The sequence below is a fragment of the Labrus bergylta genome, chromosome 12 (assembly GCF_963930695.1).
Source record: "Labrus bergylta chromosome 12, fLabBer1.1, whole genome shotgun sequence".
NCBI classification, from domain to species: domain Eukaryota; kingdom Metazoa; phylum Chordata; class Actinopteri; order Labriformes; family Labridae; genus Labrus; species Labrus bergylta.
Genome location: NC_089206.1, coordinates 24,849,540 through 24,857,504, shown reverse-complemented (window position 1 = coordinate 24,857,504; position 7,965 = coordinate 24,849,540).

Below are 7,965 nucleotides of genomic sequence, written 5' to 3'. Positions count from 1 at the left end.
GATTCACATAAAAGAGAACATTTAAAGAGGGTTTTAAGTGAGGATTTTGAGGCAATATATTGAAATAAGTCAAGAGAAATCCCACAACCGATGACTTAATTCTCTAGAGTCTTATGTAGCTTCACGGTCCAAGAGGAACAACATTTCAGCTCTCTTAGTATATGGTTGAAATGAAAGTAAAGAGGACTTAACGTATCTTTGATCATTTACAGATGTGTTGGTGTGTGTTTCTGTGACTTCTCTAGCATACTTCAACTGTCTGCAGGACAGAAATACATTTAAAAAGCTTAAAGTAATATTGTGTTCTTAGTACAATGTTCTTTTTTCAATGGTCTTAAAAGAGGTTTACTATCATTGGACACAAGTTTAAATATCCGCTATCATGACGATGCTACCAGGATATGAGGCTATTTTGCTCCATCAGCTATTGTTTGTTCAGTCACCTTTTTTTTTAAGAGTTGTTACATTAGCTCTGACTAGCTGTCATATTTTTAAGTAATGTGTCTCATATAACAAACTATTTGTTCTGCTTACTGATGAAACTGGTTATACATTTTGTAAAAATCTGAAAGATTTCTTTATTGTATTAGACTTTAACCCGTGGACACAAATTACCAGCCAAAAAGAGGAAGTTTAAAGAGTAACAAACCAAACAGGTCGGGCAATTCAGCATGACCTCAGAAGTGTTGAAAGGTGTCTAGTTTAAATAAGCTTAATGACATTATAACTACATGTTTTTGTTAGTTCTTTACAAGCTTTACTCTAAAACCCCGTCTGTCTTGTAGTTTGATTTAAAGCCGTGACATGTACAGTATATGTTCTCTGTGTGTGGTAACGACTGATCTCTCCCTCTGAGTGTATCATGGGCTCGGGCTGCAGGGTAACAGCAGGCTCTGCTAATGATGCAAGACATGTTTGTGATGTGGAAGCTCTCTGGGGAGGCAGGGTCCAGGTGAAGATTCAGCCAGGTAGAGGCCCACTGGGACCAGTTACCAAGATAGAAACACATCACCACCCCCACCACTCCTCACCTGCACTGTACCACTTCCTCTGCGTGTTCATGTAAGGACAAAAACAAAACTAAATCATCCTCAAATTAAAAAAGCAATACTTTACTCGTTAATTAGACAAAAGGAGTCCCTGCCTTACGCTACCAACGTGTTCTGTAAGATGAAGTTTGTCATGCAAAGAGCCTAATGCACCGTGCAAAACGAGAAATCATCAGAGATGACTCAATGTTTTGGATCTGATACAATGAACAGCATGCTGAGATGCAGCAGCTGCTGCACAGAGCTGAAGTCTGACTGAACAAACATAGCGAATGTTAGAAGTTTTAATTGTTTATATTAGTAAACAGTAATAAAGTTATTCATAGGAATCATGTCATTTGTAACGGCAGCAGTTTGCTCTACACATTTAAACTCAAAACGGCTTTTCTCCAACTCATTCTTGCTGTTGAAAGTGTTTTATGCTCTTGAAGGGCCTCAGCACATAAAACCATCATAAAAGAATTGTTTCCCATCACTGTCTGTTGGTAGTTAATTACCACTGAGCAATGTACAGGGTTGCAATTAAATGCGATTTATAGCTGAAAGAAATCTGTAATGCTGAAGGCCACGGCCAAAATATACATCTGACCAAAGCTGTGTGGAGGGGAGGAAGATACTGAAGTCCTCAGCCTGACAACTCAAATGCCAACTTTATTTAAAGGGGGAGAACATTGGATCCTTTAGAAATCTTTAAAAAGCAGGAAAAGCAAATTGATTGTGTTCATTTTATGGTTATAATGTTTAATCCAAACCTCGTCTGACGTGAAATGAAAAGCGCTGATTTCAAAGCTAACTTTGATCCTACAAAGGATTATAACTGACAGAATTACATAAAGTGAAAGTGCTGCGTATCTTATCTATGCAGATAAAGTTAATGACTTCGGTCACATCTGTAGTTTGTGTTCCTGATTCAGACAATGCTACAGTTCCTTCTGTTAATGATAAAGAGGTTGTTGAGTTGATGTCTGGGGGAAATACACTGTCATACAATGATAAACTGATGCATTGTTTCTGTTTCAAAAAAGTAAACTTCAGGTCATTACAGAGAAGAAACTGCCCTTTAGTAGGAATACAGCTTAGGTCAAGAGAAGCTTCATCCATGATGAGAGCGACAGCGATGAAGCTTCACCTGCTCACATATATTTATCAGCCTGCAGGACTTACCTCTGGAGTCGCAGCCCGGCGTACACTGTAACATTGTATAACATTTTTAGCGGGATGTCCACTCCAACTGTACGACTGAATCGTTTATGACCAGGACCAAAGCTCACGATTTATGTGCTCACACTGTGCAACCCGATTGCCAGGCACAACATGTGAGGTCACACTGTACGAGTGAGAAGGGAGAATTCACAATGGTCAACGGGAAACTCCAAAATACAGAGGTTGAAGTCAGATCTATGTACACACACCACCAAAAACGCTCTTACTCTCTCTCTCTCTCACAAAGTCAGCATCACCAATTAACAAAAAATAATTAGCAGATAATCATAACAAATATTCCCTGTCAGCTGGAGGTCCGCAGATATTTCCTGCCGATGTATCTTTCATGATCGGAGAGGAAAACAGATTGGACAGGCATGCCTACTGTTGCCATGGTGATTTCAGACGCTGTCTGACAGTTTGTGCAGGCACAATGAGGAATATAAAGTCCTGAAGTCTGGGAATCTGCTCATGGCTCTGCTCTCACTGTGCGAGTGTGTGCTGACCAAAACTAAAAACACGCCCGAAAATCATCCGACCGGCCATGATTGGCTTTCTATCTCAGTGTACACTGTTCTACTAGCGATGCATAATTGGGCTGAAGTTTGGCACAATTTTAAATCCAGTCGTACCCAACTCAAAAAATGTGTCTAAATCATCCTGAAATCGCACAGTATAGGCCTGGATGAAGACACATTTCCTCATAGTAACAATATCGTATCCTACATAAAAATCATGTCACATTGTATCTTATCATGTCATGTAAGTAAGTTATGATTTCTATATCATTAAAATAAAATCAGTTGCGTCATGGAGATAGGTGTAAACATGAAATGTCTCTATTGGACACATATCTCAAAATCTTTCCCAACACAATATTCCAGCAGAAACCTAATTTACGTATGTCATATCTCAATAACTATACTACTAAGTGGCTCAGCCCATTTACTGTGAGTGTCATTCAGGCATGCCAGTCTGGAAAATCTCAGACCTAGAATGACTCTGCATGTATCCTAAATTCGAAAGAAAGTAAATGATTGTTAGATTTCCTTCTTTTGTATGATTCAGGAAGAAATGAGTATCAAAGTCCACGGGCCTAAACATTATGCGAGCCTCTGTGCTATACAGAGGAGTCACTGTAGAGTTAACACATTAACACATTTAGCTTTCTCACAGCTCACACTGAGTTTTACAACCCCTCCAAACACACTCTTTGGGTTTGGGCGCCACTCTGTCAACACTGCAGTCTCCAGACGCTGAGCTAGTCGACCATTCAGCCAATCAAAAACTAGCAGCTAGGTGCGATTCAGTCTCAGGAGAGCCTATAGGAGAGCAGGTGCCATGGAGACCAGCTGTTCATTGAGCTGTGATGGGAAACAAAGTGTTGAGGGTGCAGGTAAAGCTGGTGTTTTATAGCAAGCAGAATTTACATAGCTGCTTTTACGATATATGAATAATATCATAGCAGTTAGCCATGTGATAGACTGCAGTCAAGAGAGCACAAAGTACATGAAATGCCACAGGTAAAAGAGCTTGACTTTGGCCGATGCGCTCTGTCTATCAACAACATCCAACAGCTTCCCTAAGAAAAAGTATAAAAGGAAACGTCCAAAACAGCCCATTTGTTACCATCAGTCTGTTTCCCATCATCCTCCTCAGGTTGGAGGGTGAAGACACACAATAGATGTGGGAAAACCTCCAGCTTTGACCCCAGCTGACCTACCTCTTGATGAACGTCACCTCTGGCCTGGTAGATCCACCCAATCTCTCCATCTCTTCATGACAAAGCAGACACACAGAGAAGGAAACTTCAGACTCCAATCTCCTCTCTAATAGCTCTCAGGATGGGAAATACTCTCCAGCTCATCCAGACTGAATTTAAACTAAACTGGGGAAAAACCAAGGCTAAGATGTTGGCAGCTGTGATGTGTGTTGAGAGGAATGCACCGTTGTTATCACTCACTGAGTTATGCAAGAACGGTTCGGTGGAAACCTTTGCCTGGTACAGTGTTGGGCCTCAGCCTTCTTGTGCACAGGCAAAATACACACTCATGCGGGAACACACACAAAACACACAAAGCCAAGAGGATCCTGCCCTTAAGATCCTCTAATTACCCTGAGTGAACGGGAGGCAGCCGGACCTATGGAGGGCAGACTGCCTGGGTTATCGCGCACACTGACACTCCCTGATTTTCTTCAGAATACACTATTTTTAGCTGTTATCTGTGGCTTTCTTCCTTAGAAAGCAAGAAAGGTGCGGTGTATAGGAGACAAGGTGAGCTGAAGTAACAGTAATTTTGAGGTCCACCCAACCTCTCCAGAAAGATCTTCATTCCAGTTGCTTCTCCTTCACAGGAACTCAGAAGCACTCCTGGTTGAAGAAGTGTAACAGAAACATTGACAAAGCATCTGATGTAAAATATGTCAGTTGATTTTTCAATGATTTGGCCAATGAAGTCTGTCTCATTATTCAGTAGAAATTCAGAGATTTCAAGGTTTACGATATTTACTCGGATCGGGTACTAAGGAAAATGACAAACCTTTTAGTCTTGCTGTTTTGTAAGGAGACAAATAATGTCCTTTAGACTGCATTTCTATGAATCTTCTCATTTATGTACTCACATAGTGTACAGCTTTCACTTTACTGTGGATGCACCGAGCAGTCATCTTGGATTTCGAGCTCGGGGTTGCTGAAGTTCCTTAGAGTTTTCGAGGCAGAGTTCTGACATCAGGGGCGTTTCCGGATGATGTATCCGACTGGCATCTCTGAATTTCTGACTTCCGAGATCAAATGGAACACACCAATACCATTATAATTGCCATCAAGGCTTTTTTTTTCAAAGCTGACAAGATGAGGCTCAAAGAACTTCCTTGGCCACAGTTAGTCCACATGTTCCCAGGATAGATGCTGATAGATGCATAGATAACAGTTCCAAATAATCCTAAAGCCAACTGTCTATCTCACAACCAATCAGGTTCTCTCACTTTCCAATTATTATCTGTTTCATCGATATAAAAAAACTAGCCCAACCAAGTGTTGTAATTCTTCTGAAGTTACTCCATCATTCTAATTTCCCAGTAATCCCAATACTGGACATCATGGAAACTTGTATCCAATCCTTTGAATGAAAATCTTTCACGCTAATCTAGAATATCTTCCTGAACTTCTGGACAGCGCTGAAGTTGACGTTTAAGAGGGCCAGTGACCCGACAACCATACCAGCACAAATCTGAAACATTACAAGCATGCCTTTGTTGACATTCTGCTTCAGCGTTGCACAATTTCTACAGTTACTTGACCGGATAACCTTGACAAAAAGAAAATAAGGGAACACCAATTTTTTTTTTAGTTGGTGCCACAATTGTATTTGAATTTTGAGGCAGCAGACGAATCAAGAAGCTGACAGCAAGGACTGCAGTGTATGACAGACATATGTGCTAAAGCTAAACTATCCAGCTTTAATGAAAGAGTGAGAGCTCACATGACACCCACAGAGATGATTAAGCCTCAGGGGGAGACAGCACATGTTAACAGTTGCCTGCAGGTTCTAAATTCATGTTCAGAGAGAGTTCAGAGTTTTTTTAAACTGAGTTCTGATTCTTCAACAGTATTGCTCTTTTCCAACAGAGCTGCTCTCTGAATGCTTTTTTTTGTCTCTGAAACAGTCAGAGGAAGCAAACTTTTCCACAGACTCCAGAGGAGGAACACAGCGTGTCAACATGCTGCAGCCTCGGGCCGCAGAGCTGACTGCAGTGACAGCGAGGTGAGGAAGAGTGGTATCAGGTGAACACATGAAAGAGGCAGGTCGCTGGATTTTAGGTCTTTTTTTTTGTCTTTGGGCTTTCAAAGGAGACAGCTGTCGACTGCACAAGGCCAGGCTCTATTCATGTGGGGGGACCGCAGACAGAGACCACGCCAACATGTACACACACACTTCAAAGGATGGTGTGTGTGTGTGCACATGTGTGTGTGAATGTAGCTCAGCTTCTACCCACAGATTCACACCGTTACTATCATTGTAGAATTTAAGTCATCCACAAATGTGTATCTATACACATAGCTTCACTGTCACCCACTCAGGTTATTGTACATGCCCAGAGTGTACCTGACAACCCTCTGTGTGTTTTGAGGAGTGTGTACTTACTTCCTGTACTCAAACAGGCCCAGCACTTTAAAGAAACAGTACAACATTTAGGGAAAAACCCTTCTTGATTATTGTCATTCCCTGTGTAACACAACACTTTCATCTCTGTGTCCAGTAGTTTCAACATGTTAGCCTTAGTTAGAACAAAGACTGTAAAAACAATTCATTGACTGCCATTGGACAAGCTCTTCTTTGGTTAAAAAGCTACAAGGTGTTCAACCAAAGTAGATCAGGGTGTGAAGAAATTGTTTTCCAATCACTCACAAACAATCAGTATCCAAAAAAAACAAGTTTAATTTTGAAGTTGACTAAAGTAATATTGAACTCTAATATTGATCTACATGCTGCAGGCTTGATGCGTGAATTTAACTTGATGTTGTTACAAACATAATGCATCACATGTTTGCATGAACATGCCAATGTGCCCTTGAACAACTCTACTGCTCAGGCGATCTTTCCATGGCATCGCTCCGTTTGTGCATGTCCATTGGATCCTGATTGTGTATGAGTGTGTATTTTGGTCTATGTGTGTGTAGCATGTCCAGTAACAGAGTGAAAGAACTCAATTTCCCATCGGGGATTAAAAAGTTTATCTTCTTCTCTTCCTCCTCCTCTTCCTCCTCCTCTTCTTCTTCTCCCTTTCATCTCCTTAGTTGCCCTCTATCAACCCAAACCTCCCTAAATAATCTCAACATTATGTAGGTCCTACTTAAAAAACCATACAGTCCCATTTTTAGACTTTTATAATAATAATCATGGTATCATTGGACAAAACATTGAATAAATGCAAAGCTTTACTAGGTGCAGAGAAAAATCCCTGTCTGATACTGCGAGTCAAATCTGTTTCCTCTTTGCCTGAAGATGAAGCTGTCTGAGCAGCAGCATCACTGCAGAGAGACTTCAGTTTATATTTGCATCAGAGGCAAATCAGTCAGCCTGTACGAGGGGGAGAAGGTACGTCCTTTGGAAGAGCTGCTGCTATGAATCATTGTGTTTTAGAGGAGTCGCAAAATGGGTGTCTTATTAACTCTGTTTTTGTAAGTTTGATGGAGAACTAGCACTCATTCTCCCATCATATGGAACCTGTATTTCAAACACCTGTAATTACAATTATTTGCTTCAGGTTTACTGGTAAGGTCCAACTACTGCTCTAAAAATGTCACTTTGGATTATCAAACATGCAAGTCACTATCTTTTTTCTGCACAACACATTTGGCCATTCAAAGTATATCAATGCCCATCATTTGGCCACTCCAGCTCCCCATATTCCCAAAGACTTCATGTATATTTTCCTATGCAAATAACTTTGCATTGACGGAGCGGATGCAGTGCCAGCTGCAGGAGACAAGGCTGCTCTGTTGGGCTCAGGTCTCTTCCTGAACTCTTTTGTTCAAACCAAACCAAGATGCAAAACCGGCTTAAGCTGCAGACATGACTAAGACAACTTTTGTTAGCACAGTTTGTACAAGCAACCGACAGAGACGACCTGCACTGACTCTTAACTAAATTTATCACTCGTAACAGAGTTGACCTTATGTAAGGATTCAGTGGTGTTTTTTGGGTAACCC